Genomic DNA, 18,724 nt, shown 5'->3' with positions numbered 1-18,724 from the left:
TTTATTAATGGCAGAAAACAAACTGGCTGCTGGACTTCCGAGACAGCCTTCTAATAATAAAACAGGGTAAGCACTATGACAAAGAATTCTTGAATGTACTAAATATATAGGGAAGCCTATTTAAATTCACCAGAGGGGCTTAGAGGACAAACAGCAGAAAGTTTAGAATTCAATTCAAGCCATGCCAGAAAATGAAAATGTACTTAAAATAGGATTTCTGAAACAATTGTTCAAAGACATGTCAACTTTTAAGGTTCTTTCTAGAATAATGAAATTTGTACTTTAGTTTCTGTGGTGACTTTTTCCATTAGAAAGGAAGAGTGTCTTATGTAACAAAGGAAGAGTGTCAAAGTAACTGTGTCTTATGTTTAAAGAAAATGCATTTTCTTTCCAGAGTGTGCTCTAGTGAGGTCTACCAAGTGTACTGATGAAAATCACCCACATATATACATGAGACAAAGAGATGATGTAATAATGGAAATGCTCTTCCTACTTTGAAAGAAAAGAAGCTCAACTTGTATGTTCTCTCTAGTTCATTTCCTTCCATTCACTCTTGTGACATATTTTTAAATAAATGTAACAAAGTAATTCTGAAAGAGTAAATTGCTGACAAATAATACGACCATGTGTTGTTAAAAATGATTTTAAAAATGATACCTATCTTATCTCTTTCAGACTTTAGAAAATACTCTTTACACTTTATAAGACATGTGCATCTATAAGAAGTACCACATCTATAAGAATGTATATTTTATTAGTCTTAGTGTTGAGATAAATAGCTGCTTGTAGAGTTTGTTTAAAGGCCGTTATGGCCTTGACTCAGGGATGAAATTTCTAGTGGGCTTTTCCCTAGTATCTTCTTGTAGAATTAATATAGATCTTAGAAAAAGATTGTCATTCTTTGTCTCAGGGATTACAGGTTGTAAAGAGGATGAAAACTTGGTCTCACTAGTGACACATATTTGTTGCCATTGAGAAAAGATTTTACTTAAGAATGAAGCCCATGTGAATTTCCAATTCATAAGTACAACTTATCAACTTAAAATAAACTATTAATTTGTTAATTCATCCATTCACTCATAAATGTAAATTTAACATAAAAAAATAACTCAATGAATTAAGGCTGCATAAATACATGGGTTCATCGTGGCCAATAAAGATGTGACCATTTAACAAAATTTGATTGACTTTAAAATGAAATGTCAGATATGTGATTAAAATATAGAGATTAAATATTTAATAATAAAAAGTATTTGTTGTCTTCAATACATTAGACGAAGCTTGATTCATAATTTACCAAATAACTGAACTCATTTCCAGTTATGTTTTAATGACATTTTAATATCAAGGACTTCAGAATTGATCAACAAAATAATTCAAGTAAATTCCTTAGCTCAGTGCCTAGCACTAAGAAATTGCTTTTGCTAAACAGACCATTTTTTTCATCACTCAAATTTACCGGGTGTACAATGTTCCAAAGGATGAGATTCAGACACCATTAGGAAATCATTTCAGCTCCAGGGCACTCACAAATCATTTATTATAAATATCTTTATCAAGGGTTTTCTGAGTGTCAGTTGTAGGAAAGGAAAAGAGGAATTCTGCTCTTAAATAGCTTATGGACTACAAAAGCTGTCTTTCACTTTTCTGACACTTTTGTGTCCTTTTTGTGTGCCTTAGCCTTTCATAAATTCTGTACTTTGGAGGCTTTATTCTTTTTCATATTTTATTGATTAGCATTTTATGAGGCTTGTCCTATTTTCTAGGTGTATATGAGATAACTTGTCTATATATTTGGACAAGATGTGGGATATTGCTAGGATTTTTCACTGCCTAGATACTATGCAAAGGTCTGGTGATTAAGAACCATAGACCATGACAATGTTAATAACTGTGGTTTATAAAAATGGCACTTCCAGAATAATGGGACCAAAATGCAATATTTACATATGTTGTCAGTACATGTAAAAAAAGCACTATCATTTAATTTCTTTTAAGAAAGAACTAAATTGGATATAATGATATTGATCAGGCAGAGTTTCATAAAGCAGCAATTACATTAATTAGTCAAAAGATCAAAACATTTAAATTGGGCTGTTCTCTGGAGTTAACAAAATATGCAGAATAAACTTGGATTTTTAGACTTTTGCATCATAAAAGCCACCACTGAACTAGAATAGTGAAGCAGAAATAGAAAACCAGAATATTAGTACAACTTTTACCACTAGTTACGGAACTGAACTTCTCTCCTCTTCACTTTTTAATTATGATTGATTTATAAAATAATGATTTTCAGGTTAACATTGGTATATCATTAGATAGTTACATATTTTTTCCATCCCACAGGAGACTTTTTGAGTCATGTTCGGAAGGACTAGCAGTAGCTTGTACTGAGTGCTAAGTCACTTCAGTTACGTCCGACTCTTTGCAACCCTATTGACTGCAGCCCTTCAGGCTTCCCTGTCCATGGGATTCTTCATGCAAAAGTGCTTGAGTGGGTTGCCATGCTGTCCTTCAGGGGATCTTCCTGACCCAGGGATCGAACGCACATCTCTTTCATCTCCTTGCATTGTCAGATGGGTTCTTTACCGCTAGTGCCCCCTGGGAAGCCCCAGCATTAGCTTAGATCATTGGATTAATCAGACTCCTTCAGTAGCAAAAGACCAAAACTCAGCTCAAGATAGTTTATACAAAAGAGAAAACTATATGGACATCATCTCCTCCTCTTCCTCCCCTTCCTCTTCCTTCTCTTTCTCCTCTTTCTCTTCCTCCTCCTTTTGTTTCTCCTTTCCTCCTCTACCTGGGTCCCTCTCCCTTACCCCACAATATCTCCCCCCACCTCCCTATCTCCAATAAATGCATTGACTTCATTCTCAGGCAGTTGACCTCATTCTTGCATTCTCTCTAGTTGATAGCCAATATGACCATTGGGAACTCCAGATATGTCTCCTATGCCACATTCCTACAGCTTGTTATTCCAGGAGGAAAAAGTAAAATGCTTCTCCTTATCCCGACATCAATTTCAATTCTCTGAAGGGTTCAGCTTGCCTCTGTTTTGGAGCAACTTCTCTGTCCACTTGTTACTCAGGTTGGACAGGCCGTGTAGGGGAGGCAGTACAAGATACAGCTGCGTGCGTGCGTGCTAAGTCGTTTCAGTCGTGTCTGACTCTTTGCCTCCCTATGGATTGTAGCCCACCAAGTTCCTCTGTCCATGGGATTCTCCAAGCAAGAATACTGGAGTGGGTTGCCATACCCTCCTCCAGGGGATCTTCCCAACCCAGATACCAAGACCTCATCTCTTAAGTCTCCTGCATTAGCAGGTGGGTTCTTTACCACTCGCGCCACCTGAGAAGCCCCATAAGATATACCTGGCAAGTTTAATGTCAGTGGCAGAAGGTGAAAGAAATTCAAAGCAGGCAAAAATGTAACAGGACTCCCAACAACCACTCCACATTTCCAGCTTCCTTTACATAATGATACATTATAGGCTTCTGTCTTGGTAAACTTAGTGGAGGCCTATCAACATAGGTAATATTAAGTTTTTTAAAACAAATGTGTTCTGTATAGCTTTGTAACTATAAAACATTAGCAGCAGCAAATCTCAACCTTGGAGATTAATTACATGGAGATTAATTATAGTATTTTTTTTAAGTTTGAGATTTGAATTAGGATCTTAGTTGCCTGACCAAGGATCAAACCCATGCCCCCTGTAGTGGAAGGCAGAACCTTAACCACTGGAATGCAAAAGTTCTGAGATTGATTATATTTTATTAGCATTTTTCATGATCATTTAATATTTTACATATATTGGAAAAGTCAATATTTAGACTCATTTAGGAATTTGTCATTTAAAAAATTATTTAGGATTATTAGAAATAGGAGTTCAGTATAAAAGGGATATTGTTTATATTATGTAGTCTAGTGTCTGTCCTCAGCCACCATATGGTTAGGTCATTCTGTTACAGAAAATTTTATATCCTTTTACCTTGACCTCTAATATTGTAATACTAGGGAGCTTCATGATGCTGCTTATTAAAAATATTTTATTTTGACTTGTGAGGTAGTTTCTTCCTCTTCTGCTATCTTTAGATATATATATATATGTGTGTGTGTGTGTGTGTGTATGCATATGTGGGTGTGTATACATACATTTTATATATATATATATATATAAAACATTCTAACTGTATAAAATCAATACAATGGCTATAATTTTATACAGATATAATCATATTTGTATATACATATAGTTATACATGTATTCCCAGGTGGCTCAGTGGTAAAGAATCCACCTGCCAATGCAGGAGACACAGGTTCGGTCCCTGGTCAGGAAGATCCCCTGGAATAGGAAATGGCAACCCAGTCCAGTATTCTTGCCTGGAAAATCCTAAGGACAGAGGAACCTGGCAGGCTGTAACATATGGGGTCACAAAGAGTCAGACATGACTGAGCATGATAGTAATACATATATTCATATAATGCACACATATACAACTGCATCTTTCTATAAATATAAGAGTTATATAATTTTATATGATTAGAATGTTAGATGCTAAGCCTTTTTAGCACTTTTTACCATGTTATGCACTGGACAATTTTAGATATTATACTACCACTGACTCCTATTTAGGGATCTTCTTCACTGAGAAAAAGATTAATTTGCTATGAATAATGATTCTCATGCAAAACATTTTGGGTTTTTGTGATGTAGATGAGCAAGGCTATAAATATAATTTAGAAAGTTTGAAAATTGATTTTCACATCCACAATTCTTCTTCCTAATTAATCAAATTACAAAATTATGCTGTGGTTTCCAGTATATTAAAATAAGTTGTCATATTTGGAACATCTGTTTTTGCTCATATTACAAGTATGTGTTTCTAAACGTCTGAAATATAGATTGCCATAAATAATCTTTATTATTTATTCCATGGAAGTGTGATACCTACTTCCTCTCATAATGCTTGTTTATTTCCCACAAAGTAAATCTTCCAGATTGTATTTTATCTTTTTCCTTATCAAGATAGAGGGGAAAAGTTGAGGGCTTTAGTTAAGCCTTGCTGATTGGTTAAGAAAAGGGCTGTCATTGGCAGCCCTTCCAGACACTAGGCTGTGGCTCCAGACAGTCAGCTGGTTCTATCACTTTGTCTCAACTATAAATCAGTCTCGTAATGGCCAAGGCTGACACCTTGACATTTTCAAGAAGAGTAAAAGACCTGATTTGAATGGAAATCAATTTTATTTCACAAATCTTGGATTATTATTCTGAGTCTTTTCATCTTGTGTCTTCTTGAGACTTGCTTGGAATTTTCATGCTCATCAGAGGATTATTTGCATCATTATACATCTTTTTGCAGTGAAAAACATATTCGTACTTCCTTATTCAGTCTCAAGATGGAAAACTTGATTGTTAAAATTTTATATAAGAAAAAAATCACTGATAAGCTAAATTTTATTTTAACCATGATGTATTGATAGTTTAAAAATATGACAGTAGCAGTAACTGCCATTAGTTTTGCAGAATGTTTGTAAAATGTTCTGTGATTTTGAAATGCAAGCTGTATGAATACATTCCCAGATTAACCTTTGATTATCTAATATTATATAATGTCATTCATGGAGTGGTTTTGAACTTCAATTAAGCAACTCTCAAGCCTAGAATACCCTGAAAAGTATTTGATTTATACTTTTATGTTCTTGCACATAAAATGTAGATTTAAGGATTATAGAGTTGGTGAGAAATTGCATGCATTTAATTGTATTACATAGGTCAAGCATTAAATTATGCTACGATGTTTTTGACCAAGTGACATAGAAAAAAATCCACATTTGACTAGTGTAAAAAGAAGTTCCTTATAGCTCCTGTAGGAGCTTCCCATTGAATGGTTTATAAAAATTAACAATTCTGTTATGTCTTCCACCTTTAGAAACCAATTTCTTTAAACCCACAGAGGAAAAGAAACTTGTACTTCCTTAGTATGTTTGCCTGTTCCCTCAACAAGATTGATTTAAACTCAGTGAAACCTTAGATCTTTGAAACATAACTATTACCTGAGATTTGGGGCATCAGCCCTCTTGTCAAGTATGGAAAAATCACCCCAAAGTCTGGCAGTGACTTCTCTTTCTCCTCTTCATTATTAGTCTTCAATTTTGTCCCAAATCTTACTTCTAAAGAAGAATATTCTTTGATTTCTAAGTTCATTATTTTGAAGGGTCCCATGAACAAGTGTGAGTTTCCTTGGTGGCTCAGTGGTAAATAATCCACCTGCCAATGCAGGAGATGCAGGTTTGGTCCCTAGGTCAAGAAGATCCCCTGGAGTAGGATATGGCAACCCACTCCAGTATTCTTGCCTGGGGAATCCCATGGACAGAGGAGACTGGTGGGCTGCAGTCCACAGGGTCACAAAAGAACTGGACATGCCTCAGCAATTAAACAAAAACAAGGAACAAGTGCGGCTATAGGTAATTACAAACAGGAGACAATCAACTCATAAATCTTTTTATCCATCCTTATTTTCATTCATCCATTCATTCATAATCTATACAAAACAAGACCCTATGCTGCTGCTGCTAAGTCATTTCAGTCGTGTCCAATTCTGTGCGACCCCATAGACAGCAGCCCACCAGGCTCCCCCATCCCTGGGATTCTCCAGGCAAGAACACTGGAGTGGGTTGCCATTTCCTTCTCCAATGTGTGAAAGTGAAAAGTGAAAGGGAAGTCGCTCAGTCGTGTCCAACTCTTCGAGATCCCTTGGACTGCAGCCTACCAGGCTCCTCTATCCATGGGATTTTCCAGGCAAGAGTACTGGAGTGGGGTGCCATTGCCTTCTCCCACCCTATGCTAAGTATGTGCAAAATACAAAATGAAGTTAGGATCCCTTCTTCACAAGATACGTTCTTAAGAAAAACTAAGAAAAACTAAAAATTTTTAAAAAGTTATCAAATCAGAATATGACAGATCCTGAGGAATATAAAAACACAGTGTTTTGGGTTTGGAGAGGAAGTATTTACTTTGGCTGTGGAGAATCAAAGACAATTCTCAAGAGGAGGCTGTATTTAGCTAGTCTGTGACAGAAATTCTAGAGGAAGCGATGGCTGAGTTTCAGCAAAAATATGCAGCATGAGCAAATGTGTAGATGCAGGAAAGACAGGCTATATTTGGTATTTAATTTTGTTGGAACATTAGGTGCATTCTTATGCAATGCCTATTGAAGGATAACCTGAGACCAGCTTATGGAGGCCCTTCAGTGCTCACAGAGGCTTTTCTAGTAACTGTGTAGTTTTACAGTATGGCAGACACTGGGCGTCTTTTAAAGATTTGGGGAAAGGGTCAAGATTAATCGGCTGGTGCACTGGGACGACCCAGAGGGATGGTATGGGGAGGGAGGAGGGAGGAGGGTTCAGGATGGGGAACACATGTATACCTGTGGTGGATTCATTTTGATGTTTGGCAAAACTAATACAATTATGTAAAGTTTAAAAATAAAATAAAATTAAAACCAAAAAAAAAAAAAAAAAAGATTAATCCAAAATCAGTGTAACTGAAGACCTCAACTTAGGGGACATATCAGAACTATTCAGAAAGACTTATGAAGATGCACCATTCTTCTAACCTTGTACATTCTGACTCAGTTGGATAAAAGTCAAGCCCATGCAGATGTATTTCGTAAAACCTCCTAGATAAGGTAGAGACTGGTGAGAAGAACAAGGATAATTAGACATAGGAAGAAACCAAAATAGAGATCTAAACTTGGGCTTCCTGATCTGAGGTCTGCCATGTTCCCATGAGATTATATGAAATATTTTGAGTGGATATTCATTATTTTGGGGGAAATGAGCCTGTAGTGTTTCTAAGATTCTGAACTGAGACTAAAATTACACAAAAATTAAGAACCGGTAGGAATACTTAGTGTGAAAATGAGATGGTATATGTGAGAAATCATGACCATATAATTAAGATAATTTCATAACCTAGTAGATTGCATGGGGATAAAAACTATGGCAAGGAAAAAACAAATGGAAAATGACAATAAATCCCTCCTTCTTTTGACACTTGAAGAATGAGAATGATAACCCTCTGTGAACCAGATTCCCCCAGTTCCTATTGCAGTTAATAGAAATCTGATATCATGCATGTTGGATTCATGGTGTCAGTGTGACTCCCAAAGGTAAGATATCAAGCAACTAATTAAAATTTTGGAGGTGATTACACAGCTTTGAAAATAATTTTTACACAAAGTTGGTTGAACATGTTGAAGTCAGGAATCTAGGCTTATCTTCTATATCTCTCTTTGATGTTCATTTCTTTCAGATTCTCAGTTAATCTCAAAATGATCACCGATGCTATCCCATGTTGTTTTTAGGCCAGTAGGAATAAAGAGGAAAATAAGGACATTACATGCAGCAAAGTCAGTCACTCAGTCATGTCTCTTTGTGACCCCATAGACTGTAGCCCAACAGGCTCATTTGCCCACAGAAATTTCCAACAATATTACTGGAGTGGGGTGTCATTTCCTACTCCAGGGAATCTTCCCAAGCCAGGGATCAAACCCAGGTCTCTTGTGTCTCCTGAATTGACACCTGGATACGTTACCACTAGTGCTATCTGGGAAGTCCAAGAATGTACACTTATTTTAAATAAAAACTCTGCCATATCCTTAGAATTTATTCAGAAGGTCCACAAGGCTTTTTTTTTTTTTTCTACTTTACAATATTGTATTGGTTTTGCCATACATCAACATGCATCCACCACGGGTGTACACGTGTTCCCCATCCTGAACCCACAAGGCTTTTGATGAAGGCTTTTCATGGAAATGTAGACTTTATTCTGGGTAGACATTCATCCAGCTAAAAACCAGAGGAATAAGTGAATAGATAATTGCAGAAAAATAGAAATCTCTATCATAATGAAATATGTAATTTTAAAGCATGCAATAACTCATGAAACAGAACCATAATATGGAGACATTTTATCTCAACCTAAGTAAGTATGTTGATTGGAAAGAGGCAGAAATTTCTTTATAACATTGTTTGTTTATGAAAATATATCTCATTTAAAACCCCTGTCTTCCTCAAGTGAATCATATCCTGAAAATGCTGAAATTCTTCTGTATGCAACTGGAAAGATAGTATTAACTTTTTAAAAATAGAGTAACTAGAATTGGAGTAACCTACAAGTCCAATGTTATTAAACCTGCTAGTCTCAATTCATCTTTAAGATATTTTTACATTACTCTAAAGGCAACTGGCAAAGTGGTTGTCTGAGGAGGCAGTGTATTAAACCTAGACAGAATATTAAAAAGCAGAGATATCACTTTGCTGACAAAAGTCCATGTAATCAAAGCTGTATTTTTTTCCAGTAGTCATGTGTGGATGAGATGGTTGGACCATAAAGAAGGCTGAGGCCAAAGAATTAATGCTTTTGAATGTTGGTGTTGGAGAAGATGCTTGAATCCCTTGGACAGCAAGGAGATCAAACCAGTCAATCCTAAAGGAAATCAACCCTGAATATGCATTGAAAAGACTGATGCTGAAGCTCCAATACTTTGGCCACATATGCAAAGAACTGAATCATTGGAAAAAATCTTGATACTGGGAAAGATTGAGGGCAGGAGGAGAAGGGGCAACAGAGAATGAGATAGTTGGATACACTCACTGACTCAATGGACAGAAGTCTGAGCAAATTCCAGGAGATAGTGAAGGACAGGGAAGCCTGGCATACTGCAGTTCCTGGGTTTGCAAAGAGTCAGACACGACTTAGCTACTGAACAACAACACAGGCAAGTAGCTTATTTACAAAATATATTAAACTTTCCCTGCATAATAAAAGGCTTCGTTTCATAAAGTTAGAAATTCCAGACAGAAAATCAAATATATATGTATGCATATATGTATACATATATGTGTGTGTATATATGTATGTGTATATATATGTATGTATAATCACTCAGAAAATAATTCCAGTTGTCATATGGTATATAATCATACATCTCTCTTCTTATTTGTCTTTCTTATTCACACATACACTGAATATCTTCATAAATATTTGTAACTTGCTGTTTAATTGTTAATACCAAAGGAACATTTCCCACATATCATTTTAGCATATGCTCATTATATTATTGTTTGGGTGTAATATGATTAATTTACCTACTGCAACTCAGCTTATACCTGTGAATGCAGTAGGTAAATTAATCATATTACACCCAAACAATAACATAATGAGCATATGCTAAAATGATATGTGGGAAATGTTCCTTTGGTATTAACAATTAAACAGCAAGTTACAAATATTGATGCTTTTGAACTGTGGTGTTGAAGAAGACTCTTGAGAGTCCCTTGGACTGCAAGGAGATCCAGCCAGTCTATTCTGAAGGAGATCAACCCTGGGATTTCTTTGGAAGGAATGATGCTAAAGCTGAAACTCCAGTACTTTGGCCACCTCATGCGAAGAGTTGACTCATTGGAAAAGACTCTGATGCTGGGAGGGATTGGGGGCAGGAGGAGAAGGGGATGACAGAGGATGAGATGGCTGGATGGCATCACTGACTCGCTGGACGTGAGTCTGAGTGAACTCCGGGAGTTGGTGATGGACAGGGAGGCCTGGCGTGCTGCGATTCATGGGGTCACAAAGAGTCGGACACGACTGAGTGACTGATCTGATCTGATCTGATTCCATTGATATATTAATTTAGATAGATGACAACGGCCTGAATGAAGGTGGTGTCAGTGGAAGTGGAGAGAGAATGATGGAACAGAGAAGTGTTTACAAGAGCCAAGGGATTAACTGCATGTAGAATTATATCTGAAAAATTTTAACCAAGGTTATCATTTCCCCAATTTATGCTTGTTGGTTTTATTTTTCTCTATCCATTTGATCAATGCCATTTATTCCTTTAGTGGAAAGACACACTGTTCTGATTTGGAAGAGCTGGGCTCTTGAGAGGGAAATGGTTTTCTTTTTCATTCTTAAAGGGCTTGGTTAGGAATAGTAACCTAGATACTAGAGGTTTGGATCATAGGATTTATAAAAGTTAACCCTAAACTAGAGAAGAGTTTAGGTTATGAGCTAGAAGTAGTTGCTCATCTCACAGGACAGCATGAAACTTTCTAAACTGGGGATATGAAGAGCAGAGAAAAGGAGAGAAAGAGAGAGGAGAGAAAATTGGATGTAGATTAGGAACATCGCATAATCTCTTCTGACTGCTGTAACTTCTAGGGGAGGAAAACGGGTAACAGGCTCCTATTGGATGAGTATAAAGACATAAGAGCCAGAGGGATTATGAGCCCTGCCCCCTGGAACCCTCCTGGGTGGGCTAGGTGGGACAGTTTTGCAGATGCTTATAGAAGTGGCAGCAGGGGACAACTAGAGGGAGTCTGAACTAGCACCCTGGCCTCTCACCCTCAACCCAACACCTTCTTCCAAGAAAGCCCTTCAGCAGGGCACAGGAGAGATCTGGAAAAATGTCCTTGCCTTCAATAGGCATCAAGGAGATAGCTGGAAAATGGAGGGAAGTATGGAGTTTCAAAAGATCCACAACAGCTAGAACCAAAGAAAGAGGGTTATTCAGCAAACTGGGCTTGTTGAAAGGAGCATTTTAGATAGTTTCACTGCCGAGGGAAGAATTTCCAAAGGCGAAAGACCAACACACCAAAAGACACATTAGCAGAGGTTAATGAGAACCAGAAAAGAGTGGGTAGCCTTAGCGGGGAGAAAGTAGAAATCAGAGATGTGAAATGCCACCTTTATTATATACTAAATTCTCATATATTCTAGAATATTCTAGGAAGTAGTAAGTAACAAGTGAAAGTTGCTCAGTAGTGTACGACTGTTTGCAACCCCAGGAATTCTCCAGGCCAAAATACTGAAGTGGATAGCCTTTCCCTTTTCCAAGGAATCTTCCCAACCCAGGGATTGAAATCAGCTCTCCTTCATTGCAGGTGGATTCTTTACCAGCCGAGTCACAAGGGAAGCCCAAAAATACTGGAGTGGGTAGCTTATCCCTTCTCCAGAGGATCTTTCTGACCCAGGAATAGAACCGAGGTCTCCTGCATTGCAGGCAGATTCTTTACTGGCTGAGCTACTAGGGAAGCTCCAGTCTATTTAAAAATAGATTATTCAATAGCATGTTAAATCACTTCAGTCATGTCCAACTCTTTGCACCTGTAGACCATAGCCCGCCAGGCTCCTCTATCCATCTGATTCTCCAGGCAAGAATACTGGAGTAAATTGCCATGCCCTCCTCCAGGGGATCTTTCTAATCCAGATATTGATCCCACATCTCTTAAGTCTCCTACATTGGCAGGTGAGTTCTTTACCACTAGCACCACCTGGAAAATCCCATGGACGGAGGAGCCTGGTAGGCTGCAGTCCTAAGCAGCTAAGAGTCACTGGGGTCGCTAAGAGTCGGACACGACTGAGCGACTTCACTTTCACTTTTCACTGTCATGCATTGGAGAAGGAAATGGCAACCCACTCCAGTGTTCTTGCCTGGAGAATCCCAGGGACGGGGGAGCCTGGTGGGCTGCCGTCTATGGGGTCGCACAGAGTCGGACACGACTGAAGCTCCGCAGCAGCAGCAGCAGCAGCAGCAGCACCTGGGAAGCTCAAATTCAATAGTGATAACTATATTTCTAAATTTTCATTTACTTTGCCTTTCTAGCGAGTGAATTAAGAACCTTTGGAAATTGTAACCTTTTTCATGTAGTTCATCCAAGATTTAGCATAATGTAGTCTCTTTTCAAGTTTCTTTCAAGACTTTGCTTTTTTCTTATTTTGACCTGGTCCTTGTCAAATAGGTCAATTTATTTATTCAGTCAATCAAAAAAATACATTGAGTACCTTCCATATGGCAGGCAGATTATTCTAATCTGTAAGCTTAGTTTTAAAGTGTGAACTTAGTTTCAGTTACAGTTTATTTTATTGTATTTGTTTAATGTTAATTGAACATACCCATGTCTTTGTACCAAATGGAGCATGTTCTTCACAAAATTTTTATTTATGGGTGGACATTAGGATTACAATTAGAAAAAAAGTACTCACAAGCATACCTACTCACTAAAATATAGGAAATATTGATGATCCTAAAGAAAATATACAATGAAATAGTTGAGAATGTAGTCGCTCAGTCGTGTCGGACTCTTTGTGACCCCGTGGACTGTAGCCCGCCAGGCTCCTCTGTCAATGGAATTCTCCAGGGGAGAATACTGGAGTGGGTTGCCATTCCCATCTCCAGGGGATCTTCCCAACCCAAGGATTGAGCCCAGGTCTCCTTTATTGCAGGCAGATTCTTTACTATCTGAGCCAACAAGGAAGCCTCCAAATCATGGCATATATCTTCAAAGTCATTGACTAAAAGAACGTCATGAGAAAAACAGTATTGTTTCTTTCTAGTGCTTCTAATATCTTTCCTGGGAATTCAGGTGGAACAGAGAATCCAGTGAAATCTTGCTTTGCATCATTATTAAGCTCATATCTGCAAGCTAATCTTCTGTGATAAGGTTAAAATGTAAAAGCATTTGAATCAATAGCTCTTTCAGATGCTGCTTTGATAAAATTACTTCATTTTCTTTTCCAACTAATTAAGTCATGTAAGTAGAAAAATTAAGAGGAAAACTTACTCATATTATAAGAAACAGGATCCAAACAGTTTATTGAGCTGTATTGTTGGCATCTTTGCAACCAATAAAACTCTTTAATAATCAGGTCTCAGAAACATCTGTCCTAGAAAGGGTTATACACTCTGGCTTCTATTTACTTGAAAAGGAATTAACCTAGGGTCAGGGGCAGAGGTGAGGTTACTTCTACCTGGAAATTAATCATAAAATTCATTTTACCCTTTGATGTCTGTGAACATACACCTCACCCCCACCTCCATCTTTTATCTTCTTAAAACCCTCAAGCTCCCTTTCATGTGTTGTGGCAATTTAAAAGAATCTAAAGTGTGGATTTGTTTATTTACTCAATTAAATACTGAAAGTATAATAGGGTAGGGTAAAAAGTTTTTAAAAGATGTGACACCTTAAAAAGAAATTCACAGACATCATAAGTGACTCTAATATATTGGCGAGTTTCAGGCTATGTTCTTAGTCATATTTCTACTAGAAGAAACCTATGCTCCATTTTGTGTTTTCTCATTTGCATTACTGAAAAGTTATTCATGCATATGAAAAGGATAATGTTCATCTCCATATCCTTTCCTCTTCATATTACAAACCCAGTGTGTTTATGAGTTGTACATAAATATTGCAGTATCTGTATATTTATGCATACATATCTATGTGATTCAAATTTGGTATCACAACTGTATAGCAAGCCCAAGTGATAATATTATGTACAAGATGTGTCTTATTACATCATTAATGGAATATCAAAATTGTCAAATATGTTGAAATCCAATAATTGTAACTGACAAGCTCTAGCATGATTTGTCTCCATTGGGAAGCATTGAAAAAGAGAGAGAGAAAGGAATGTATGTACTCCCCCTCTAAATGCATGTGACTGTATGGCATGCTTTTATTACTTCTGCAAATATCTTTCATGAGAGGCTGTTTTCACAGCATTCAAAGTAACTAGCTACTGAAGTTTTTATGTGTGCATAAGCCTTATCATCTCCTAAATCCAGAAATTCAGTGCTGTTCCAGAAAGAACTACAAAGTTGAACTGGCAAGAAGAAAAATGACCAACCTGGCTGGACTTATCTCACTCTAATATATGATTTGCCTTACTCAATATTCCAGGAAATTATTTACCTGAAAGTTTAGATAGAGCGCACAGAGTAAAACTATTTCTCTTCTACTCTCCGGTTCTGTTTCTACTCCGTAGAAAAGTAAATGCTATTGCTTAATTCCAAAAAGTTTTCTCTCAAAAATATCTTGGCATGTGGCAATTTGAGGAAACGAGGCTAACAATGAATTTCATGGACACAGAATTCATTCATTACAATGATAGGTTATTCAAGAATCCCCACCCTTTGTGTTCTGCTTTATCTGTATTTAGGGATGGCATGAAGGAGGAGAAAAAGGAAGCTTATTTTTTTTTCTTTAAAATTAATTCCCAGTTAACCATTTACTAGTGGATTATTTTAAGCCCAGAGGACCTTATAATTGCATGTTTCTTTTCAGTAATTATGGCAGATATTCAAGTGAATAGACAGTGATAGGCATGGATAGAAGAACCTGGCTTTCTAGACAGACCCACATGTCCGAGATCAAACAGCTACAGCACATTTAGGGTTACAGTCTCCTTCCCTTCCTCCTCATTCTCAACCACAGTGGAGCTTTTTCCAGCGTTGCCATGGTAACACTATATCTGGCTGCTAGCTCTGTCGTAAGTTATTGAACTGAGACTGGCTTTTGGTTTAGCAGATAATTAGGTTCTGTCTCACAGGTTCATTTTCCTGTGACTGGGACGTGAATATGACCTACAGCTGGCCTCAATTTCAGTGTCACAGACAAAACTTTAACCCTTCCCAAGCTCCCAAGGCGCTCTCCTAACTAAGCCTTGCTTGTGAAGTGGAGGAAGTCCACTGCAGCCCACCTACATTTCCTAAAACTAAGGAAAATAACTAGATTGTACACATAGAGCATTCTCAAAAATAAAAATATATCAACAATAGGCACATGTACTTATGTCTTTCCGTGTAACATAATACATAGTGTATGTGTACATATAACAGATGAAACTGTCTCTTCATTATCATTCCGTTGTTCTTTAATAATTTTTAAAGTTATGTCAAATTGCAGTTTGGATTCCACAGTACATTTCGAAAGCACCATTTTCAGGGATATTAGCTGGGTATACTTATTTTCAGCTTTCAGAACTGCCTGACAGTTGATTCATGTCCTTCCCTCTCCTTCTTAATAAACCCTAGATTTTTGCTGACATTGAAAGGTTCCTTTGGAGTCACAGGCAGGTCCCTGCTACAGGGAACCATGCCATCTCTGCTGAAATGCCCAAATGTTCACTTAGGGCTTGAATCTTGCTGGGCTGAAAAATCAGCAAAGATCTGCCCTTTGTTTAGGACAAAGAAGCAAGCATAACTTTTAGAATAGATACTGAATTTACAATACCCACAGCAACACAGAAACCTGTATGGTTAATATGAAAGAGTGTGTCTTTCTATGTCAAGCAATAAGAAAGGCTTTCAAGAAAATCTATTTGAAAAAATTTACTGTATTTCACCTAAAACCTTTCTGTGAAAAAGGAAGAAAGGAACAAGGAAGGGAGAGTTGAGACCACAGTGATTAAAAGACGAATTAAATAAATTTTATAGCTTAACTGGCTGAAAGTTGCATAACTGTGTCAACAGAGATAGGAAAGACTTCAGTTCAGTTCAGTCACTCAGTCATGTCTGACTCTTTGCAATTGCATGGACTGCAGCACGCCAGGCCTCCCTGTCTATTGCCGACTCCCGGAATTTACTCAAACTCATGTCCGTTGAGTCAGTGATGCTATCCAACCATCTTATCCTCTGTTGTCCCCTTCTCTTCCTGCCTTCAATCTTTCCCAGTATCAGGGTCTTTTCTAATGAATCAGTTCTTCACATCAGGTGGCCGAAATATTGGAGTTTCAGCTTCAGCATCAGTCCTTCCAATGAATATTCAGGACTGATTTCCTTTAGGATTGACTGGTTTGATCTCCTTGCATTCCAAGGGACTCTCAAGAATCTTCTCCAATACCACAGTTCAAAAGCATCAATTATTTGACACAGCTTTCTTTATAGTCCAACTCTCACATCCATACATGACTACTGGAAAAATCATAGCTTTGACTAGATTGACCTTTGTTGGCAAAGTAATGTCTCTGCTTTTTAATATGCTGTCTAGGTTGGACTTGGGATACTCAAAAGTTGGATGTTGAAACTAGGAGGTGTGTGAGTTCCTATGAATGTATATGTGTGTGTGAGCACATGCAAGTGTACCACATAGGTTATGTCATTTAATCCATTCCTTCCATTCTCAAACTCTGGATGAAAAGAGCATCTTGAATGGCAACAGCCTCGGGTGTCCTGAGTTAGAGCAGCCATGGGTCAGGCCGGATGCTATGAATGCAGAGAACTTAGTGGAGGGAGTTGTGGTTGGGAAGGGGAGAGGAGGGAAGCTAGAGAGTTATATGTGACAAATTCAGCTGTTGGCAGTTATTTTCCACTGAACTGATCTTCTTTTAACTTTTAAGCTCAAGTACGTAGCCCTTGCTTTCTTACTAATGATCAATAAGTATTGAATAAATGTACAAATTCTTCACTCCATAAACCATATAGTAAGAATTATTTGTTGTTGTTGTTTAGTCTCTAGGTCATGTCTGATTCTTTGTTACCCTGTGGACTGAAGCACACCAGCCTCTTCTGTCCTTCACTGTCTCCTAGAATTTGCTAAAACCATGTTCGTTGATTCAGTGATGCCATCCAACCATCTCATCTTCTGTTGCCCACTTCTCCTACTGCCTTCTGTCTTTCTCAACATCAGGGTCTTTTCCAATGAATTGGCTCATCACATCATGTGGCCAAATTTTTGGAGCTTCAGCTTCAGCATCAGTCCTTCCAATGAACATTCGAGGTTGATATCCTTTAGGATTGACTTATTTGATCTCTTTGCAGTCCAAGAGACTCTCAAGAGTCTTCTCCAACACCACAGTTCAACAGCATCAATTCTTCAGCATTCAGCCTTCTTTATGGTCCAACTCTCACATATGTACATGACTACTGGAAAAACCATAGCTTTAACTCTAGCTTATTTTTGGGTTGGCCAGAAAGTTCATTCCAGTTTTCCCAAAGATGCTATGGAATATCGCAAACTAACTTTTTGGCCAATTCAGTGAATTAGCACTCATTTATAAAGAGCACTTGGGAATTCTACAAGCATTTTCCATCCAGAGTCCTTCCTACCATCTTCTCATGGTTTCCTGTAACACTTAAATCCTATACATACATGTCATCTCTTGCCTGCATGGTATTGCCTTGTAACTGATCTGTTTCCCTCTTATTCCCTACTGTAGTCTCTACTATGCCTGCATGATAGAGCATGCATTTAAAATGCACATCAATTAAAGTCATCCTCCTCCTCACAACTTCCCAGGGATTTTCCATATGATCAGAACAGCATACACAGCCCTTACTGTGCTTACTGACCTTGCCCCTACCTACCTCGCTGATGCCATCATCCCCTCTTTTCACTCTCTACCTTGCCTTTCCTCAGCCCGTTGAGCATACACACACTGGGGAGCCCTCTCTGAGAGCACTTGACTCATTCCTTTACTGTATTCTTGTCTCTCTGCAAAAATGTCACCTTCTTAAAGGTGCTTTTCCTAAACATCCTAAAAAACACCTCCTGTATTTTCCATTGCTTCTTCTGCTTCAAGGTATCTTTGTAGTGTTTATTACTTCTTGATAGAATCTTAGACAAGCAAACAAACATATGCCTTTCCCACTAAAATATAAACTCCCTATCAGCAGGAGCTTTGATTATTCATGAGTATACCTGTAATGCCTTGAACCCAGTAGGCTGGACACTGCATGCCTGTATGCTCAATCACTTCAATCATGTCTGACTCTTTGCAACCCTATGGACTGCAGCCCACCAAGCTTCTTTGTCCATGGAATTCTCCAGGCAAGAATACTAGAGTGGGTTGCCATGCCCTCCTCCAGGGGACCTTCCCAACCCAGGGATTAAACCTGTGTCTCCTATCTCTCCTGTATCACAGGTAGATTCTTTACTCACTGAGCCA

At 37.9% G+C, this 18,724-nt stretch overlaps 1 long non-coding RNA gene across 5 annotated transcripts in view; it reads left to right on the top strand.

Moving 5' to 3' along the window:
- LOC132345457 (uncharacterized) overlaps nt 1-18,724 on the top strand; it is a 526,373-nt gene that overhangs the window by 442,966 nt on the left and 64,683 nt on the right. For 4 of the 5 annotated variants that reach the window (XR_009494775.1, XR_009494777.1, XR_009494774.1 and 1 more), the window contains one exon: nt 395-7,519. The exons of the other annotated variant lie outside the window; for it this stretch is intronic. This is a non-coding gene — a long non-coding RNA (uncharacterized lncRNA). Of the gene's footprint in view, nt 1-394; nt 7,520-18,724 lie in introns of those variants that run through there. 5 annotated transcript variants of the gene reach the window in all.

Source organism: Bos taurus, chromosome 1, assembly GCF_002263795.3.
Source record: "Bos taurus isolate L1 Dominette 01449 registration number 42190680 breed Hereford chromosome 1, ARS-UCD2.0, whole genome shotgun sequence".
NCBI classification, from domain to species: domain Eukaryota; kingdom Metazoa; phylum Chordata; class Mammalia; order Artiodactyla; family Bovidae; genus Bos; species Bos taurus.
The sequence above is the reverse complement of the archived record's forward strand: the minus strand, read 5'-3'. Positions and strand labels throughout refer to the sequence as shown.